Source organism: Lynx rufus, unplaced genomic scaffold (genome assembly GCF_022079265.1).
Source record: "Lynx rufus isolate CCGP_SWC_20201006 ecotype Redwood Valley unplaced genomic scaffold, mLynRuf1.p SCAF_11, whole genome shotgun sequence".
Taxonomy (NCBI): domain Eukaryota; kingdom Metazoa; phylum Chordata; class Mammalia; order Carnivora; family Felidae; genus Lynx; species Lynx rufus.
The window spans coordinates 32,068,670-32,090,196 of record NW_025814825.1 but is presented as its reverse complement, the minus strand read 5'-3'; positions in this window follow the sequence as shown (position 1 = coordinate 32,090,196).

The window sequence follows — 21,527 nt, the reverse complement described above, 5'->3', positions numbered from 1 at the left end:
ACTATGTTAAACAACAGCGGTGAGAGTGGACATCCCTGTCTTGTTCCTGATCTCAGGGAAAAAGCTCTCAGTTTTTCCCCATTGAGGATGATGTTAGCTGTGGGCTTTTCATAAATGACTTTTATGATCTTTAAGTATGTTCCTTCTATCCCGACTTTCTCGAAGGTTTTTATTAAGAAAGGTTGCTGAGTTTTGTCAAAGGCCTTTTCTGCATCGATTGACAGGGTCATATGGTTCTTCTCTTTTCTTTTATTAATGTGAAGTATCACGCTGATTGATTTGTGAATGTTGAACCAGCCTTGCAGCCCAGGAGAATCCCACTTGATCATGGTGTATAATTCTTTTTATATGCTGTTGAATTCGATTTTCTAGTATGTTACTGAGAATTTTTGCATCCATATTCATCACGGATATTGGCCTGTAGTTCTCTTTTTTTGCTGGGTCTCTGTCTGGTTTAGGAATCAAAGTAATGCTGGCTTCATAGAATGAGTCTGGAAGTTTTTCTTCCCTTTCTGTTTTTTGGAACAGCTTGAGAAGGATAGGTATTATCTCTGTTTTAAATGTCTGGTAGAATTCCCCTGGGAAGCCATCTGGTCCTGGACTCTTATTTGTTGGGAGATTTTTGATAACTGGTTCAATTTCTTCATTGTATGGGTGTGTTCAAGTTTTCTATTTCTTCCTGTTTGAGTCTTGGAAGCATGTGGGTGCTTAGGAATTTCCCATTTCTTCCAGGTTGTCCAGTTTGTTGGCATATAATTTTTCATAATATTCCCTGATAATTGCTTGTATTTCTGAGGGATTGGTTGTAATAATTCCATTATCATTAATGATTTTATCTATTTGGGTCATCTCCCTTTTCTTTTTGAGAAGCCTGGCTAGAGGTTTATCAGTTTTGTTTATTTTTTTTAAAAAACCAACTCTTGGTTTCATTGATCTGCTCTACTGTTTTTTAAGATTCTGTTTGTTTATTTCTGCTCTGATCTTTATTATTTCTCTTCTTCTGCTGGGTTTGGGGTGTCTTTGCTATTCTGCTTCTATTTCCTTTAGGTGTGCTGTTAGATTTTGTATTTGGGATTTTTCTTGTTTCTTGAGATAGGCCTGGATTACAGTGTATTTTCCTCTCAGGACTGCCTTCGCTGCATCCCAAAGTGTTTGGATTGTTGTATTTTCATTTGTCTCCATATATTTTTTAAATTTTTTCTCTAATTGCCTGGTTGACCCATTCATTATTTAGTAGGGTGTTCTTTAATCTCCATGCTTTTGGAGGTTTTCCAGACTTTTTCCTGTGGTTGATTTCAAGCTTCATAGCACTGTGGTCTGAAAGTGTGCATGATATGATCTCAATTCTTTTATACTTATGAAGGGCTGTTTTGTGACCCAGTATGTGATCTATCTTGGAGAATGTTCCATGTATATTCTGGAACTTTGGGAGAAGAAAGTATATTCTGTTGCTTTGGGATGCAGAGTTCTAAATATATCTGTCAAGTCCATCTGATCCAATGTATCATTTAGGGCCTTTGTTTCTTTATTGATCCTGTGTCTAGATGATCTATCCATTGTTGTAAGTGGAGTATTAAAGTCCCTTGCAATTACTACATTCTTATCAATAAGGTTGCTTATGTGTGTGACTGTTGTATATATTTGGGGGCTCCCATATTTGGCACATAGACATTTATAATTGTTAGCTCTTCCTGATGGATAGACCCTGTAATTATTATATAGTGCCCTTCTTCATCTCTTATAGCCTTTAGTTTAAAGTCTAGTTTGTCTGATATAAGTATGGCTACTCCAGCTTTCTTTTGACCTCCAGTAGCATGATAGTTAGTTCTCCATTCCCTCAATTTCAATCTGAAAGTGTCCTCAGGTCTAAAATGAGTCTCTTGTAAATTGAGCAAATAGATAGGTCTTGTTTTTTTATCCATTCTGATACCCTATGTCTTTTGGTTGGGGCATTTAGTGCATTTACATTCAGTGTTATTATAGAAAGATATGGGTTTAGAGTCATTGTGATGTCTGTAGGTTTCATGCTTGTAGTGATGTCTCTGGTGCTTTGTGGTCCTTGCAACATTTCACTCACAGAATCCCCCTTAGGAGCTCTTGTAGGTCTGGTTTAGTGGTGATGCATTCCTTCAGTTTTTGTTTGGGAAGACCTTTATCTCTCCTTCTATTCTGAATGACAGACTTGCTGGATAAAGGATTCTCGGCTGCATATTTTTTCTGTTCATCACATTGAAGATTTCCTGCCATTCCTTTCTGGCCTGCCATGTTTCAGTAGCTAGATCTGCCACTAGTCTTATCGGTCTCCCTTTATATGTTAGAGCGTGTTTATCTCTAGCTGCATTCAGAATTTTCTCTTTATCCTTGTATTTTGCCAGTTTCACTATACTATGTCGTGCAGAAGATCGATTCAAGTTATGTCTGAAGGGAGTTCTCTGTGCCTCTTGGATTTCAATGCCTGTTTCCTTCCCCAGATCAGGGAAGTTCTCAGCTATGATTTGTTCAAGTACATCTTCAGCCCCTTTCTCTCTCTCTTCCTCTTCTGGAATTCCTATTATACAGACATTGTTCTGTTTGATTGCATCACTTAGTTCTCTAATTCTCCCCTCATACTCCTGGATTTTTTTATCTCTCTTTTTCTCAGCTTCCTCTTTTTCCATAATCTTATCTTCTAATTCACCTATTCTCTCCTCTGACTCTTCAGTCCGAGCTGTGGTCACCTCCATTTTATTTTGCACCTCATTTGTAGCATTTTGTAGCTCCTCCTGACTATTTCTTAGTCCCTTGATCTCTGTAGTAATAGATTCTCTGCTGTCCTCTACACTTTTTTCAAGCCCAGTGATTAATTTTATGACTATTATTCTAAATTCTTGTTCCATTATATTGCTTAAATCGTTTTTGATCAATTCGTTAGCTGTCACTACTTCCTGGAGTTTCTTTTGAGGAGAATTCTTCCATTTTGTCATTTTGGATAGTCCCTGGGGTGGCACAGAACTGGAGGGCACTTCCCTGTGCCGTCTGGAGTAACTTGTGTTGGTGGGCGGGGCCGCAGTCAGACCCGATGACTGTCCACAGCCCACCGCTAGGGCCACAGTCAGACTGGTGTGTACCTTATCTTCCCCTCTCCCAGGGGCAGGACTCACTGTGGAGTGGTGTGGCCCCTGTCTGGGCTACTTGCACACTGCCAGGTTTGTGGTGCTGCTTCGATGGGATCTGGCATATTAGCTGGGGTGGATCTGCAAGGTGCACAGGGGTGGGAGGGGCAGGCTTAGCTTGCTTTGCTGTGGGTGGTCCCCTGTGGGAGGGGCCCTGCAGCTCCGGGAGGGAGGCAGGCAGACCCGTCAGAGGGAGGGATCCACAGAAACACAGCATTGGGTGTTTGCGCGGTGCAAGCAAGTTCGGTGACGGGAACCGGTTCCCTTTGGGATTTCGGCCGGGGGGATGGGTGAGGGAGATGGTGCTGGCCAGCGCCTTTGTTCCCCACGGAGCTGAGTTCTGTCCTCCGGGGCTCAACACCTCTCCCTCCTGGTGCCCTCTTGCCCTCCCGCTCGCTCTCGGAGAGCAGAGCTGTTGACTTCGAACATTCCAGATGTTAAGTCCTGCTGGCTGTCAGAACTCATGCAGTCCGGCCCCTCTGCTTTTGCGAGCCAGACTCGGGGGCTCTGCCTTGCTGGGTGGGCTGGTTGCCCCTCCACTGCCCCAGCTCCCTCCCGCCAGTCCCTGTAGTGCACTGCCTCTCCGCCCTTCCTACCCTCTTCCGTGGGCCTCTTGTCTACACTTGGCTCCAGAGAGTCTGTTCTGCTAGTCTTCTGGTGGTTTTCTGGGTTATTTAGGCAGATATGAGTGGAATCTAAGTGATCAGCAGGATGAGGTGAGCCCAGAGTCCTCCTACCCCTCCATCTTCTCCAGGAGTTATCCCAGGGTTGTTTGATTGAAGGCACAGTTTCAGTACACCAACACAAACCAAGTCACAAGGCTTATTACTTACATGTCCCCAAACGGGAATGCAAGTGGGGGGTGGGGCAGTCCTCTGTCCCAGGTCACAAGCAGGCATCAGAGGACAGGATAGCAAGCATCTCTTACAGTGTGGTGGGGTGGCAGTAGCTAATTGTTCACAGCACAACTCTGAGTGGGCACTTTAAAAGGGGCCCTGGGATGCCTGGGTGGCTCACTTGGTTAAATGCCTGACTTCAGCTCAGGGCATCATCTCAAAGTTTGTGAGTTTGAGCCCCACATCAGGCTCTCGGCTGGTGTGGAGCCTGCTTGGGAATCTCTCCCTCTTTCTCTTCCTGTCCCTCCCCTGCTTGCTCGCTCACTCGCTCTCTCTCTCTCTCTCTCTCTCAAAAATCAACATTAAAAAAAACTGTTTTAGAAAGGTGCCCTGGGAAAAGCAAGGCCATTAGGTGGGAACCCTAACTTGGGGTCCTTATCTAAATGTCCAGATTTAGGGTGAGAACAGGAGTGTCATAACATGAAACGTATGGGCAGCAACTCAGAATGGCTATTTTCTCCTCTCACAGGGTTATAAATGCCCAGCTGCTGCTTTTCAATGCAGGAAAACCCTGGTGAGCCCTTTAGCCGTGGGCATTCTGTAGGGCTGGCATTGTAGCTTGACCTCTCCCTCTGCCCACTGCTGCCTCCTCCCATTCTTTCCACAGAATACACATGTCTCTGATATACATCCTGCAAGTGGCTCTTATCTCCTGCTGCTCGCTTCTTTCCTTTTACCTTCCAGCCACCAGGAGACCCCTCCACATTCTCTAGTGCCTCCTTTTCCCCAGAAGTGGTGCCTTTCCACCATGACCACCTCTGGCTCTGTTCACCCTGTGATTTCTGAACCTGTGCTTCATACTCCTCGGCTCAGGGCGGGACCCAGGCCTTTTGGGGATGAACCTCCGTGGACATGGTCCATGTCTCTGACACTGAGAGTCCACTGCCCTCTCTCTGATTCTGCAAGAATTCCCATCTGGATCTAAATTATTTTGGACTCCTGAGAGGACTTTGCTGTTTTCAGACATGTTCTTCCACCTGCGTGGAAATTGAAGTTTTGGATATTCTGTTGCCTCTTAAAGCTATAGCTGTGATGTATGGAAACTTTTATTTTCTCTCCTTGTTACTCTGTGCGCATTTTAGGAAGCTGGATAGATTCAAATTTAGGCAGGCTCTGTCATCCTCTCTAAAACCCGGAAGTACTCCCCCCTGCTCGAATTTAAACTCCGTGAAAGGTTTGGGCTTATTTTATTTACCAAAGTAGGCTTTCTACCTAGAACAGTGCCTTGTTCATGATCAGAGTTGAAATAATACAACTAAGATGAGAAAAAGTGAGAAAACCAACCAAAACACAGCTACTAAATCAATGAGCTTAAATTCAAATGGGGGCAGACTGGCTCCCCTAGTCAGCCAATAAATATTTGTTGAATGAATGAGTGAGTGAATGAATGAATGCCTTTTAAACTTAGAAAACATAGTTGTGGTGCTATTGAATAGCAGTCTTCTGCAGTATGTGTCCTGGTGCATTTAAATTTTAGAAGCTAGGGGCACCTGGGTGGCTCAGTCAGTTAAGCACCCAGCTCTTGGTTTTGGCTCAGGTCATGATCTCACGGTTTCATGAGTTCAAGCCCCATATCAGGCTCTGCACTGGCAGTGTGGAGCCTGCTTGGGATTCTCCCTCTCTCCCTTTCTCTCTGCCCCTCCTCCTCTTGTGCTGTCTCTTTCCCTCTCAAAATAAACAAACTTAAAATCAATCATTCAATCCTGGAAGCTAAAATCTTTGAGAGTTGCTATCCTAAACGTAAGAATAGGTGAGGAATGAGGGAAGACAATAGTCCATGCAGAATCCATAATGTCTGAAAGTCACATATGACCTTAGGGACATCTGCCTAGCGCTGTGGCATTTGGAAACTCTGTTAGATCAATAACAGACAGAAAAGTAGGCTCAGCAGAAACACATCTAGGAGCTCAGCTGACAACTTGAACCACAGAGTCTGCCAGCTTCTCCACTGTTTTATACCAGGACAGGAAATCATGGAAAACAGCACCTCCAAGGGAGGAATTCTGAGAAAACGTTTTCAGTGCTCTAGAACTATGATGTGTGAAGAGGTATTCTAAAATATCTGAAGTACAAACAGCAATGTGAGTTGTAGCTTGAAATGGAAATTTCTATGAATTCAATTTTTTCTCACATTTCAGTTTACACAGAAACGTAGCCACAGAGAAACTTTCAGTTCGTCTCTGAAAGTTACAAAGTTGTGTTGGAAGAAACGTTTTGCATAGAAGGACTTGAAAATTACGTAAAAATTTTGCAACTATGCCATTTGTGAAAAACAACAAACAGGGTATTAAGTGTATTTGCTAAAAGTTGAAAAGTCTGCCCAAAGTCTACCTTCATGGGAAATTGGCTACTCCTGAGCTTGAAAGGCCACAAAAAGGAGATTTTTATTATGGTCAATGGAAAATTCAACTATGAGAGCATATAAGAGAGGGTAAAAAGCCATGTGGGCAGTTGAAACTAGCGAAGAAGAGCAAAACCAACTACTAGTTCCCTAGTATAAAAGATGAAATCTGTTGAGAAGACTTTGTCTAATATCTTTAATATTAAATACACTCATGCAACGGTGCCTGGGTGGCTCAGTCACTTAAATATCTGACTTTTGATTTCAGCTCAGGTCATGATTTCATGGTCTTAGGATCAAGCCCTGCATTGGGCTCCCTGCTGGGCATGGAGCCTGTTTGCTTTCTCTCTCCCTCTCTCTCCACTCCTCCCCCGTGTGCATGCTCTCATGTTCTCTCTCTCTCTTTCTCAAAAAAAACAAAACAAAAAAAAACCCCCAAAAAAAACCCACAAAAAAACAAAAAACAACACTCATGCAAACTGGTGATAAAAATTTTAGATAAATTGGCAGCTAACATAAAGAGATGATTAAAAATTATCCATGAAAAGTAAGCTCAGAAGATTTTTCAAAATGACATATCATTTAAGGTAATGCAAAACAGCCAGAAATAGCAATGTTTCTCTTTTTTTTAAGTGCCATAATAAAGATCCAGTTAATCCACAAATATTGTCATAATCTTAATATATAAGACAGTCATTAGGTCAGAATTATTAGAGCAAAAATTCTTAGGGCAAAGTCTGTATTTTGTTTTTCATATATCGAATTCAACAGTGCTCTATACATATTAGGCAGACGTTATTAAATAAATTCATTAATAACAAAATATCATTGTATATGTGAGTTGAAAAAGTGATTTGCCTTACATGTGATAAATATACAAATACATTATTAACAACATACAGAGGACTGTTCATGTTTTTCCTGTAATAAAATTAATAAATTTCATTTATCATTTGTTTTAAAATGTTTAAAAATGCAAAATAAAAGTTATATATATTGATACCTAGGTAGATATATATCCTATATTAATAAATGTTTTTAAATAATTATCAAATACTTACAAAATAAAACCCATAATAAGTCTTGTGAAATCATTGTTTTTGCGTATTTCTGAGGAGCAGCAATTTGGAAGTATATTATTTCTTATAAATATTTCTCCTCACTGACCTAGTGATTCCAATTCTGTGTATCTGCCCTAATTAAGTAAAACATAGAGAAATGTGTAACAGAAATTAATACGGGCATTATTTATAATGGCAAAAAACTAAACATAAATTAATGATCCAAGATAAATAAATGGTTAAATCAACCAGAGTATATTCACCTAATTAAATTCTTGAAAACCGTGTTTGTGAAGTGATTTTAATATAACATTAGAAAATCCAACTATGTTAAATAAACAAAGCTTATACATAGAAAAAAGGCTAAATGTAAATACAGAAAAATCACTTGGTATTTGTTGGATTGGAACTATGCATGTTTTTCTTTCTGTCCAAATATCTGTACTTCTAACTTCCTACAACAAACTACATTACTTTTATAACTAGAAAGAATAAAATTAAATTTTAATGCTATTTTCCTTACTGCATTAAAGTTACTTAAAAAAAGGAATAAACAACATAAAGTCAAAACAGTATAAAACTGCGTATGTCCAGCCCCTAAGCTTTTCACGTCTTCAGTAGAAAAACCACCTGCTGACAGAGAAATAGTCTGCCATTATCTAAGCACTGGCTTTGTGGATGGAGACAGCTCAATTCGTAGTGACGTTGTGACTGGTCAGTTTATGTGATCAGATAAGAATCATAGTCTCTGTGTAAGCTTTTCTTCTAAGTTCTTTTCACTAACAACCACCGCTGCTGCTATAATGGTGGATCAGGCAGAAGATTATCACCCATCACCACCACCACTGCTACATGGATTATCTTATTATAAAATGACAACATTGTGAGTTGTATGCTATTTTTATTGCTATTTTATAAATAAGAAAAGTGAGGCATGAAGCAGTTAAATAATGTCCTTAATGTGCATGGTGGGTTAGTAGCAGAGCTGGGATATGAACTAAATCTATCAGTTCTAAAGACCTTCTTCTTAATCGCTATATGAATATGACCTTAAATTATAGCAATTGCCACATATTGAGTATTGTGTCAGACATTGCTCTGTGCTTTGCATCAATTATCCCAATTAATCTTTGCAAAAGCCCTGGAGATACTCTTTATCCTTGTACATACATAAATGTTGGGTGATTCTGCAAAAACAAACAAATCCTCGTATTTCATTGCCTTAATACAACCCAAGGTATGGGACAAAAGGCTCTCTTGTATTGCTTTTCTATAGAGGGTAATTCAGGGATCCAGGCTGCTGTGCCCTAGCAACTCCAGCTCTGCGGAAGAGAGGAAAATGCCCTGAGAATCTCAGGGCACGTTTTAGGGGCCATGCCTAGAAATACTCATTTCCCATTGGCCGGAACCTCTCTCATGGCCTCACTGCAACTACAAGTGGGATAAGTAAATATGGTGAAGCATGCAGACTTTCCTTTGGTATTTGATGAGCAGAAAATAGACTCTGCCACAGAAACTGAGGCTCAGAGACATGAAGTGACTCACAAGGCTAATGAAGAGTAGAGCCCAGATTCCCATCCAGGACCGTCTCATATCTCTGTGTCTGTGTCCTTAACCTCCAACTGCAAGGCCTCTACATATCATGGACTAGACACAGGTTTTAGGAATGTTATCCCACAGGGCCTTCCATTTGCAAACTACCAGGTTTCTGCCAAGTCCCTCATTTTGAGTCTGTCCTTTCTATCTCCCAGTTCGAGGACTGAGGTCCATTGTATTATTGTTCCCAAACCTTCATCCTTCTCCATATAAAAAGAGTATATATCACTACACCAATCTGCACATAGCTCGCAGGGCTTCTCAGTTGGTAGCAGATACTTCCTCAATCTGATGTCAGGCTTAGTCATGTGACTTGCTTTGGCCAATGGAATGTAAGCAGCTGTGACATATGCCCTATCTGAAAAGAGTCGTAAAAGTGGTTGTGTGTTTAAACACTACTTCATGTGTTTCCTTTCCCACAAGGATGCCATGTCCCAAATAGAGGCTTCTCCTTCAGCCTGGATCTTGAAGTAAAGATGTGTTAAAGCAGAGTGGTAGTTGACCTAACAGCTAATATTTAATGTGCATAAAAATTAAGCATTTGTGATTGGAAACCACTGATATTTGGGGTCATTAGCACAGCAGGGATGATTACTACACATACACTTCCTGCCTCAAGTCTTCCCCCTTTGCCACACCAGATAGCTCTCTCTGGGGCATCTCAACCAGCATTTGAGCCTTGAGCCACGTGCCAGTTCTTTATTCAGATGCTTTCTTAGATGATGATGACATCAGCTGAGTTTGATTATTCCTTAACAAATCCGAAATTCTGTTGATTGCCTCTGAATTAAACACTTTTCCTGTATGTAATTGCTTGATTAAATTCTCAGAAATTTATCATGGGCTACTATATTTGGTTTGCAATTTCTCAAGATGTGAGCATCTATTTAAATGTCATCCACTGTTCATTGTTCATTTTTTTAATTTTGCCATTCTTACTTTATAAATCTTTGTCATGGAGATAGATTTCACAGTCCATCTTCTCTTAGAATCATCAGTGCATGTGGAAAAGTAGAATCTTATCTTCATTTTTACAGAGAGCAGCCAGGTGGTTTTTGACCTAACCAGCTCTCCATTTGTCCATCCTAGACTTTTTAAATGAAAAGAAGTGACAAACAACCATGTTTGTCAACCGTGATTATTAATTTTAGATAGCGTCTTCAATAGCACACACCTGTGTAACTAAAGACTCCATGTAGTTTGTCTTCCTTATAGTAAGTATAGAAAACAGATATTTAAACTGGTAGATATTTATGCTTTTTGATGTCAAGAACAGTACTACATTCATTTATTTCACAAAAAGGTATAAGTGACTTCTGTGTCTGTCACTGTGCTGGGCACTGGGACTATAATGGTGGGAAAGACTCACAGACTGGGGATATAGACAGGTAAACAGTGAATTTGAGTCCAAACTGTAAGTGCTGGGATGAAGGATGTTTAGACTGCTATAGGATCACCAAGGAGACGTGTTCAACCGGCTGAGGCTCAGAGAGGTGTAAGAGAAGTAGGCAGGACTCATGCCAAAACCGTGGTGGAACTGAGGCCTGTAGGAGACTATGAATTGGTGAGTTGTGATGGGAAAGGAAATGGAGAACAGAAAGACATTGGTCCAGTCAATGGGACAGCAATAGTTGCAGGGGCCTGGAGGCCAGGAAGTACAGAGACTTCTGAACCTGGAAGTCTTTTTTTTTTTTAATGTTTATTTACTTTTGAAAGTGGGACAGAGTACAGTAGGGGAGGGATAGAGAGGGAAACACAGTATCCCAAGCAGGCTCCAAGCTCTGAGCTGTCAGCACAGATCTCAATGTGGGGCTCGAACTCACAAGCTGTGAGATCATGACCTGAGCTGAAGTCAGATGCTTAACTGACTGAGCCACCCAGGTGTCATTGAAAGTCATTTTTCTACTTGAAGAATAGACCTAAGGGGTGGAAAGGCATTTGTGGACAGTGGGGTTGAGATGTGGAGCAGACTGATGATATATGACACTGAAAAGTAAGTAAAGCCATTGGTATATTTTTTATCAGAGGTGTAAAATTATAAACTTCTCTTTAAGTTTGTTTTTGAGAGAGAGAGTGTACACATGACTGGGGGAGGGGCAGAGAGAGAGGGAGAGAGAGAGAATCCCAAGCAGGCACTGTCAGTGAGGAGCCCATTGCAGGGGCTCGAACTCGCAAACTGTGAGATCATGACCTGAGCCAAAATCAAGAGTCAGATGTTTAACTGGCTAAGCCACCCGGGTGCCCTTATAAAGTTCTCTTTTGAATAATCTCTCAGATTTCAGAAGAAAGAATGATGTAAAGAGAGGCCAGCCCGGTGAGCAGGGAGAAGGATATGCATTAATCTAGTCAGAGGGGACAGTGACCTGAAGTACAGAAATGCCACTAGGAATGGAGAGGAGTAGGCTGATTCCACAGATATTCCTAAGGTAAATTTTGACCGGGCTTGGCGCTCCACCAAACAATTTAATACATGAAATGTGAGCCACGTGAAGATTGAAATTCCCTGTGCCTGGGAAAGAAAAGATTAAACCATGTTTTATATAGTGCATGTGATTGTGCTTAATTTCTAGAAATGTATAATGTAATTATCAGTCAACCAGAATGGTCAATTAACTGTTAATGTTCGTTCCTTAATTCTTGTGACTGAGGTACAGTGTACATGTGTGAACTGAGTAGTAACCCGTACAATTAATGGAGATTCATGAAGTGAAATTGTTGTGGGCAGTCACTTGCAAATGATTTTGCTGGAAAAAAATTTATTTACATTCTAATAACACTTTAATGGGAAATATGTACAACAGGAGGAAGGGAAGAAAATTCTTAACTTCTGTTCATGAAACCAACTAAACATTTATCCCCAATCACTAATAGAATAGACTCATGGACTAATTTACAGACATCTACCTAAAACATATGCAGAGAGTTTGCTACGTGTTCAGTAGTCATGGCATCAAAGTAAACATGGTTAATATCTGAGATGGATTGAAATGTGAATGAAGTTTTACAAACATGACCAGCCTTAATCCGTGCTTTTAAAACTGTAACATGTATATTTTAAGTAGTAAAGATATGGACAACTAAAGGATATGTTACTACATAGTTTCCCTTAGTTGTGTCCATAGGTAGAGAAATAGATGTTACCAGGGGCACCTGGGTGGCTCGGTCAGTTGGGCGTCCAACTTTGGCTCAGGTCATGATTCTGTGATTCATGATTTTGAGCCCTGCCTTGGGCTTGAGCCTGGAGCCTGCTTTGGATTCTTTGCCTCCCTCTCTCTCTGCCCCTCCCCCGTACATGCACACACACGCACACACTCTCTCACTGTCTCTCTCTCTTTCAAAAATAAGTTTAAAAACATTAAAAAAAATTAGAAAAAACAAAACTAGAATGTTACCAACATTTTTTTTGGTCCACCTTACATTATTGAATCCTAAGTAACCAAGCTGGAAGAGTCTGTTTTATGCTTGACATATATTGCCCAGATCTGGCCTCATTTAGCAGATTGAGAAAATGATTTTTGAAAGTTGAAAGCTATTTTCATGCCATTCATTTTTTTGCTTCTTCCACATGTATGCATTTATGTCTATGCAGGAGTGATCACTATTCATTCAATTGTACTTTGAAAAAGGTAACAAACAAAATTCATTGCAAGGAGAAGAATAAAGTATCAGTTGCTTTCTTTGTTCACTCCCTAACAGCATCATCTTGTAGATGGAATTACTGGGCTCATGCGACATTCAGAAACTGATGAAGGTGGAATTCATGTATCCTTGAATTGATCTTCATCATTTCTGTTCAATTCACCAATCAAGGAAAGATAAAAAGGTGGCTGAATTGTGGGCCTGCAATTTGTTAGCTATTTTAGGATGCCTGATTTTCAAAATTCAAATTGCTACTGTATTTTCAATCTTAAAAAAAAAAAAGATTTTTTAAAGAAATAATGACGGCATACATAGTGTGGTAGTATATTGTACTATTCAGGATTACAAGAGTACACTGATGATATATAAATATATTCAAGGAAAGAAATAGTTTTTGCTCCTTGAGTGTTATTCATGCATAAAGTTATTCTTCAGAGCCTCCTTGGAGGTGAATAAAAAATTGCAAACAGGAATATTGGCCCTATAGTAGATTATTTCTGAGATCCAAGTATTTCGATGTCATCAGTGTGAGGATTCACACACAGGGCACTGTCAGCATTTGAGCTGTGTGTCATAGAATTTATCAAAATTATGGACCACTGCCTCCCTGATCATGGTCTTACTTTGATTCCTGTTATCTCTGTGAAAAAAAAATGCATTTCCTATTCAAGATTCTGGAAGGAAACATTCAAGTGTTGGCACTGCTTCCTAAACTCAGCCAGAGCTGGATTTTTATTTTCCCAAGGTCTGCTCGGTCCTGGATCCTTGACTGCAGTATTTCACTCGGCATTAGGGTAGGCCGTGAGGGATTTGCCCATGACCCACAGCCAAACTCTGTCTCTTGACTGGCCAGCTGCTTCTAAGGGGGCAGATACTCTGCCCTCTTGTACAAGGCTCACAGTTCCAAACCACAGAGTATGATCACAGTGATAATTACAGCCCAAACAATTTTAATATGAGAGTCACCAATCACCCTTAGACTCATCAAAGAAAAAGCTTAATGTTGAACAGATGAAATCGTCTTATTTAGGGAAACACAATTTTCCTGTAAATACTCAGGAATAATTGCATTGTGAAATATACTGGATGGCCCAACCCTAGAGAGCTGGTAGTGTGACCCAGTGACGTTCTAAAATATATCTGACAAAAATGTTGATTCCAGGTTTGAGTGGTTGATCCCAAACAATTCTTTCTGTTGATCTTCATTAGATAATAGAATGTACCCATTTGCAAAAGTCCCGACAATGAAAATATTTCATTCATTTAAATGAAACAAAACATTTCTTCTCAGCCTCATGGAAGTATCTATTCTCATTTCCAAGTAGCTTCAAGTTCAGAGACAAGTTCAAAAGAAGTCGAGTCTGAATAAAAGCTGCCTTCTATTTCTCAAAATTATTGGCTTATCTGTCAAGGGATAGTTTCTGATGGTTGTTTTTCTTAAGACCACATTAAGATTCACCCAAAACAAATGATCTCATCTAGATTAGCTGTCAGCTCTGCATTTACTTGCATTATCTCCAGAACACAAGCTGTTACTTGGTCGATTCACTCAAACAATGAATTATTTGAGGAAAGAAAAAATCAGTCAACCTGGTTTAGGGACATGAGTAATTGTTTGATATGACCGGGAAACAGAGTGGTAATGAATAATCTGAGAGTCCCAAATGCAAAGGGCCTCCGTATATAATAGCTCCATGAATAAAAAGCACCTAGTTGCTATGAATACCAAGAAACGATGATTTAGTATAGCTGCAACTCTGTGTGAAATCAGCTAGACCCTTGTTTTTACATGATAATTTTTTTTTAATTTGAGGGTTCATATTTGATTATTTTTTCATTTCACTGAATGTTTGCCATTATAAATTCTCAGCCCTGTTCATCTCTAAATCACATAGGGCCATGGTGTTTATGTCGGATGTGGTTAGGAACATTGGGGAGAGTATGACATGTAACTTCGTAAAACCCTCTTTGGAAGCTAGGGTTCAGAGACTGGGCAAAATATCAGCCACAGAGCAGCATTTTTCAAACTGGGTTGTTACCCAATAGTGGGGATGAAATCAATTTATAGGGTGGTGCTGTGGACTGAATTATGTCTCCCTCCACCCCAACATTCATATGTTGAAGCTCTAATGCTCAGTGTAATGGTATTTGAAGATGGGACCTTTGGGATATAATTAGGGTTTAATGAGGTCATGAGGTATTTGTGCCCATATAGAAAGAGACACTGTAGAACTTGCTTCCTCTCTCTCTCTGTCTGTCTACTGTGTGAGAACACAGCGAGGAGGCAGCCATCTGCAAGCTAAGGAGAGGGTCCTCACTGGGAACAGAATCTGACACCACAGAAATGTGAGAAATAAATTCCTACTGTTTAAGCCTATTATGGCAGCCCAAGAAGACAAAAATAGGTGGCTATCACCATTTAAAAAATAGAAAATATCTGTTTGGCAAGTATGAAAGGCGATAAAGAGAAGTGATTTTTTCCAGCTGATGTGAATGAATAGGTATGTGAACACAGGGTTATAGTGGCAGGTGTACTTCTTCCTGTGGGATCCATTCAAAAATGTTTTGTACACTGACATGGGGAAGCATATGGTACAGTGGATGTAAAGATGAAGAGAGTGATAAGACCCTTCCTCCATATTTTGTTATCCAGATGGTTCAGATAACCATCCAAGTGACTTTGGTCAATAGAATCTGAAGGGCAAACAAAGGGTAAAATTCTAATAAAATGTCATAGGAAAAGGAGGCTGTCACATTAGCAAAATAAGAAATAAGTCTTGGTGTTTGGCGCTCAAAATGGTTTAATGTTGATAGCAAATCAGTTGTTGGTCTGCCAATCTTCCTCATTTCACAAAGATTTCAGGCAGCATTTACTGGAACTTACACCCTGTATTAGTTCCCTAGAGGCTGCCCTTACAAAGTGCCACAAACCAGAGGGCTTAAAACAGATACCTGTTGTCTCATATCTCTGGAGGCTAGACATCTCAAGTCAAGTTGTAGACAGGGCCAGACCTTGTCTCTGAAACTATCCTTGCCTCTTCCTAGTTTCTAGTGCTTGCTGGCAATCCTTAGCGTTCCTTGGTTTGTGGAGACATCACCCACTCTCTGCCTCCACCTCGCATAGCCATCTTCTCCCTGTGTGTGTCTGTTTTTCCATTTGCATTCTCTTCTATGACGATGCTGGTCAGATTGGATTAAGGACCCAGCCTATCCCAGCATGACCTAACTTTGGCTAATTACATCTGCCATGACTCTATTTCCAAATAACGTCACATTCTGAGGTATTAGGGACACAGTTCAACCCATAACAATCTTTCCTCTGCCCACCCCCCAAATTCTTGCTCTTCCCGTGTGCTAAATACATTCACCACATCCCAGTATCCCCTAAAGTCTTAATATTTTAGCCTCAACTTTAAGCCCAACAATTCATCTAAATATGTGTCATCTCAAAAATGCCAAATCTCATCAACTAAATCATTTACAAGTAAGCCTCAGGTTGCTTCATCCTGGGGAAAAATTCCTGTCCATGAAACCCAGGAAAGATGTTGTCTGCTTTCAAGATAGAATCCTAGGACAGGTGTGGGATGGGCATCCCCATTCTAATGGAGAAATTGGAAGGAGAAAGGGAGGTTGCTGGTTTAAAGCAAGTTCAAGTCTAAAGCAGGGAAAATTCCATCATATTTCAAGTCTTGAGAATAATTATCTGTGTCCCCGTGCCCTATCCTTGTGACCCAGGGCAGTGATCCTGTCCCCTCAGCCCTGGGTCGCAGCACCCCTCTGAAACAAGGAGGTGGTGGCCTCACCAGCTGGCTCTGTGCCTTCTGAGCCCAGTTGGTGGCAGATGACAGAGCCCACTGACCTCTGCACCCGTGGCTCTAAGAGTCATCTTTCCTTTATTTCTTCCTATCTCTGTCTCTTTGAGTCCAGGCTGGCAGTGCTTCCGCAAGGATAAGGTTCTTAAAAACCTCATCAGTCTTGGGGCGCCTGGGTGGCGCAGTCGGTTAAGCGTCCGACTTTGGCCAGGTCACGATCTCGCGGTCCGCGGGTTCGAGCCCCGCGTCGGGCTCTGGGCTGATGGCTCAGAGCCTGGAGCCTGCTTCCGATTCTGTGTCTCCCTCTCTCTCTGCCCCTCCCCTGTTCATGCTCTGTCTCTCTCTGTCCCAAAAATAAATAAACATTGAAAAAAAAAATTAAAAAAAAAAAAAAACAAAAAAAACCTCATCAGTCTTCCTTGGACTTTGTAGGGAGCCACACGACAAGACACGACAATTTTCTACAGGTCCTTCCTGGAAAACCGCATCTTTTAGTGACTCCTGCTGAGATGGTTGATTGGATCCATACATTCCAGCCTTCCCACTTCGGTGAAAGTTTGTCCAGTTTCACCCTTGGCTCTGTCTCAGAACACACTATCTGAAAGGCTTAGAATTTTCCAAATCATCAAGTGCTGGTTCCTTTTTGCTTAGCAGTTCCTTCCTCAATTGGCCTCTTTCCTCACACGTTTTATTATAAACAGCAAGGAGAAACCAAGCTGCATTCCACCCTTTTCTTGGAATTCTTTTCAGCGAAATACCCATGTTCTTCTCTGGCAAGTTTTATTTTGCACCCGAGACAGTTCTTGTAATTCAGACAAGGTTTCTGCCTCCTTATAACAAGGTTGTCTGTTCAGCCAGGAACGAGTAGCACACTCCTTGTTAGCATCTGAAGTCCTCACCAAAAGCATGTTTAATGTTCGTATTTCTAACAATCTTGTTAGTGATGATCTCTGTATTCTTTAAAAAACAGAAGTGATCCATGTTTCTGTGTCCATATTTCTACCAACAATCTGTTTTAGGCAATCTAGACTTTTACAATCAAGTAATGCAAAATTCTTTCAGCCTCTACCCAATTCCACAGTTACTCCCGTATTTTTAGGTACTTATTAGGAAATCTATATTTGTTTCCTGAGCTGCCGTAACAAAGTACCACAGGCTGAGCAGCCTCAAAGAACAGAAATGTATTGTCTCACAGTTCAGGAGTCTAGAAATCTAAAACAAAAGTATCAGTAGGAGCTTATTTCCTCTGAAACCTGCAAGGGAGAATCCTTCCTTGCCTCTTCTGGCTTTTGGTATATTCTGGCAATCCTAGGAATTTCTTAGCTGATAAACGCATCACTCCAATCTCTGCCTCCATCCTTCTATGGCTGTCTTCCGTCTCTGTGTCTCTGTCTTCGTATGGTATTCTCCTCTTTTATCAGGACATCTGTCCTCTTGGACTAAGGGCCCACACTACTGCAGTATGACTTCATCTTAACAAATTACATCTGCAGTGACTCTGTATTTCCAAATAAGATCATACTCTCTGGTACTAGGAGTTAGGGCTTCAACGTATATTTAGAGAGACATGGTTCAACCCAACACTGAAGACAGTGAATCACCAGCAATGGCTACTCCTCTTCCTTTTCCTTTTTGTCCCCTAGTAAACCCCAAACATCAGAAAACAGGGTAAGTGTTTTGATTTTCTATCCCTCAATTAATGCCTTTATGATCAGCTAGTCTGCTACTCTGATTTTAACTGTCATTTCTGACCCTGACTGTTGGGTTACCACTGATCCAGAGGGTCATTCTAACAAGACTTCACTTGTATATAGATGGTAACTTAGAGTAGCTGTGCTTTATAAGGAAGAGTTATTTTGGGGCACCTGGGTGGCTTAGTCGGTTAGGCATCCGACTTCGGCTCAGGTCATGATCTTGCAGCCGGTGAGATTGAGCCCCACGTCGGACTCTGTGCTGACAGCTCAGAGCCTAGAGCCTGCTTCAGATTCTGTGCTCCCTCTCTCTGCCCCTCCCCTGCTTGTGCGCTCTCAATCTCTCTCTCAAAAATAAATAAACATTAAAAAAAAAAAAAAAAAGACTTACCCCGTAGATGTGCTCTTCAAAGTGTGGTTGTCTGTGATGGGCCTGATTGCCCTGATTGCTCCTATAGTGGAGTCCCCCTAGAGGATATTAAATGACTCACTTCTTCATGAGCTCTTTCCACCAGATAATAGGAATGAGTCAGGATCTTTTCCTTCACCTTAAGAGGGTTGTGGTGCTCTAGATTTAAGGTGACTGGCCGAAGTTTCTAGGTTGGCCTTGAGTTTAAACCATGTTCTCTAATTAGAGATTTGCTTTGGGATAGCAAACATTTCCTCATTAATAAAACGGCATTTCTCAGTATGTTTGTATGTATACTTTCTGGTCAGAGGAAGATGAAATGAAAGAGGGACAGAGAGAAAGAGGAAGCTCTTTTTTTACAGCAGAATTCTTAATATTTTATGTGAAAAGATGTTGTAGAAAACTCACCATTCTCAATCACTGTAGTATTAATGGATTTAAGCAAGATTCATTATGGATCTGGGGCACCAGGGTGGCTCAGTCAGTTAAGTGTCTGACATCAGCTCAGGTCATGATCTTGGTGTTCGTGGGTTTGAGCCCTACGTTGGGCTCTCTGATGACAGCTTGGAGCCTGCTTCAGATTCTGTCTCCCTCTCTCTCTCTCTCTGACCCTCCCCTCCTCACTCGCTTGCTTTCTTCCCCTGTCTCCCTCTTTCTTTTTCTTTCTCAAAAATAAAAAAATAAACATTTGAAAAAGAAGATTCATTATGGATTTTAGAACTATTGGCTAAAATGTTCATTAAAGAACAAGATACTTTCCTAGTGCAAAGCTATCTCTTCACGTATTTCTGCTAGTTACAGTAAGTTACTTTTTAGATAAAGTGCAGTAAATGTGTTATACCACTCTTCATTCTCTCTCTACTGTCAAATATTGCATTGCTTTCATTTTTAATCATATGATAAAACCAACATTACCAATAATGGCACCAAACGACCTCATAAAATGCCAGATCCAATGCATTGAGGAAGATACATTACTTATGTAGAATTTCTGCCAAAAAAGTCATTGCCTGGATATAATCACAAGGAAACCATCATACAGGCACAAACTGAGGGACCTTCTACCGAACAACTAGCCTGTGAATACTCTTCAAAAATATCCAATTCATTCAAATAAAGGCTGAAAATTGATCTAGGTATAAGGAGACCAAAGAAGCATCACTACTGCCCAGTGACTTACAGGAAAGGATTATGTCATTTACTAAGAAATTTTTTTAACCAATTCATGTTTTTAGTTCCTTATAGGGCTGGGGTGAGCAAAGGAATAGTGGCTAGCCCTATGAGGTGCCTCTACATGAGCACCCAAACACCATAAATACGTATTCTACAAAACCAGCTTAAAAAAAATTTTTTTTTACCTGACATAGTACTTTGAAATTATTTTATTTTGAACAAAATGAAACTGGCAGCATGCCAAAATAAATTATCTGCTGTATCAATTGCAGGCACCCTATGACGTTTCTTCTAGGAAAAAAGCAAAACAAATAATGATGCGATTTAAAAAAAAAAAAAGTCAAGAAACAAAGAGCAAGGGGAAAGTGTTAGGAAAAGAAATAGGCTCTCTCGTCTCTCCCCTTCTCTGCCCCCCATAAGTAGATTTATGTGGTATACCCCTATAAATGTGGGTGCGTGTGTGACAAAACTGGCTGAAGAGCAAAGGCTCTCAATTTCGCAATACTTTCAGCCCTGCCCCGTTCCTAATCATATCCTAAATATTTCTACTATTCTGCAAGCAGGATTCCACAAGTGGTACCAAGTGATTCTGCTTCTACTGGCATCATTGCCCCTCCCCCAGAATCATTCTAACTCTGAAAAGGAAAAGAAGTCCCTCATTGAGCATGGCTAAAGGTTAGTGTTCCAACAAACATAAAATTATGACTCTCCTATGGGGATAAAATAAACGTGTCAAGTTAATTTTGACACATTAATAAGAGAATAAGTAAGGTATTAGAATTGGTTCAAATGAAGATTTAATTTAGAATTATATTCTGTACTGCCCAAAATTCATTCTCATTGCCATGATCAGGAATCATTTGCACAGCTAAGAAGAGGAAATATTTACATTAGCATCCATTTTCTTCAAGTTAATGTCTTTCTCTACAGAATTGTAGAATAGCCTACTGAAAGACAAAGATACATATCCCTATAAAATCAGACAATAACCCAGACTCCAGCATTCCACTGAGTGGATATCTAGGAATCTCTTGTGTCCAGTCTAAAATCTTAGATTTTTCCTTACAGAATGGGCAAAATTAGATGATTGATGGGTAGGTAGATAAATAGGCTATTGACAGATAGGTGGGTTGATCAATCATTTGGAGGGTTTTCTAACTCAGAGGCTGCCAATTCTATCTTCAGTTGTTTATGAGAATGAATTCACTTCATTCTTAAAGTCATGTCTCAAAGATCTATGCAAACAGTAAGGATTTTATACATCTTTCCCTGACCAAAGCTCAGTCCTCTCTCATAGTGAGGATGATTTTTCACTCTTCTTTTCTCCAAGGAGAATTATTTCCACATCCTTTAGGAAACTTACTATATTCTCATTCCTTTCTTCATGTAAAATGCCTGAGATATGTGCCCTTGATAGGCTCCATCTTACGTTACAGAATGTGAAACCAGTCATATACATGAGGAGATTGTAATTTGGAAAAAGAGAGCTCAAAGTTCAGAATTCCTAGTTATGAAAAATAAAAAGCATGGTAATAACCAAAAATTCATCTAAAGGTTGAACAATGGGGAAGAGCACAGAAGCTCTTCCACAGAAAAGCCTGGCTTTGCCTGGTACCAGTTCATGTGTGAATGTCTACATTAAAGCTGGATGACAATGACCTATACGTTTCTCTATCCCTTTTAATTAGCATTCACTGAATATTATTTTTGGGAAAAAATTAGTTTAGGGTGGGGTCTGTCTTTTCCGTGGGCCACTT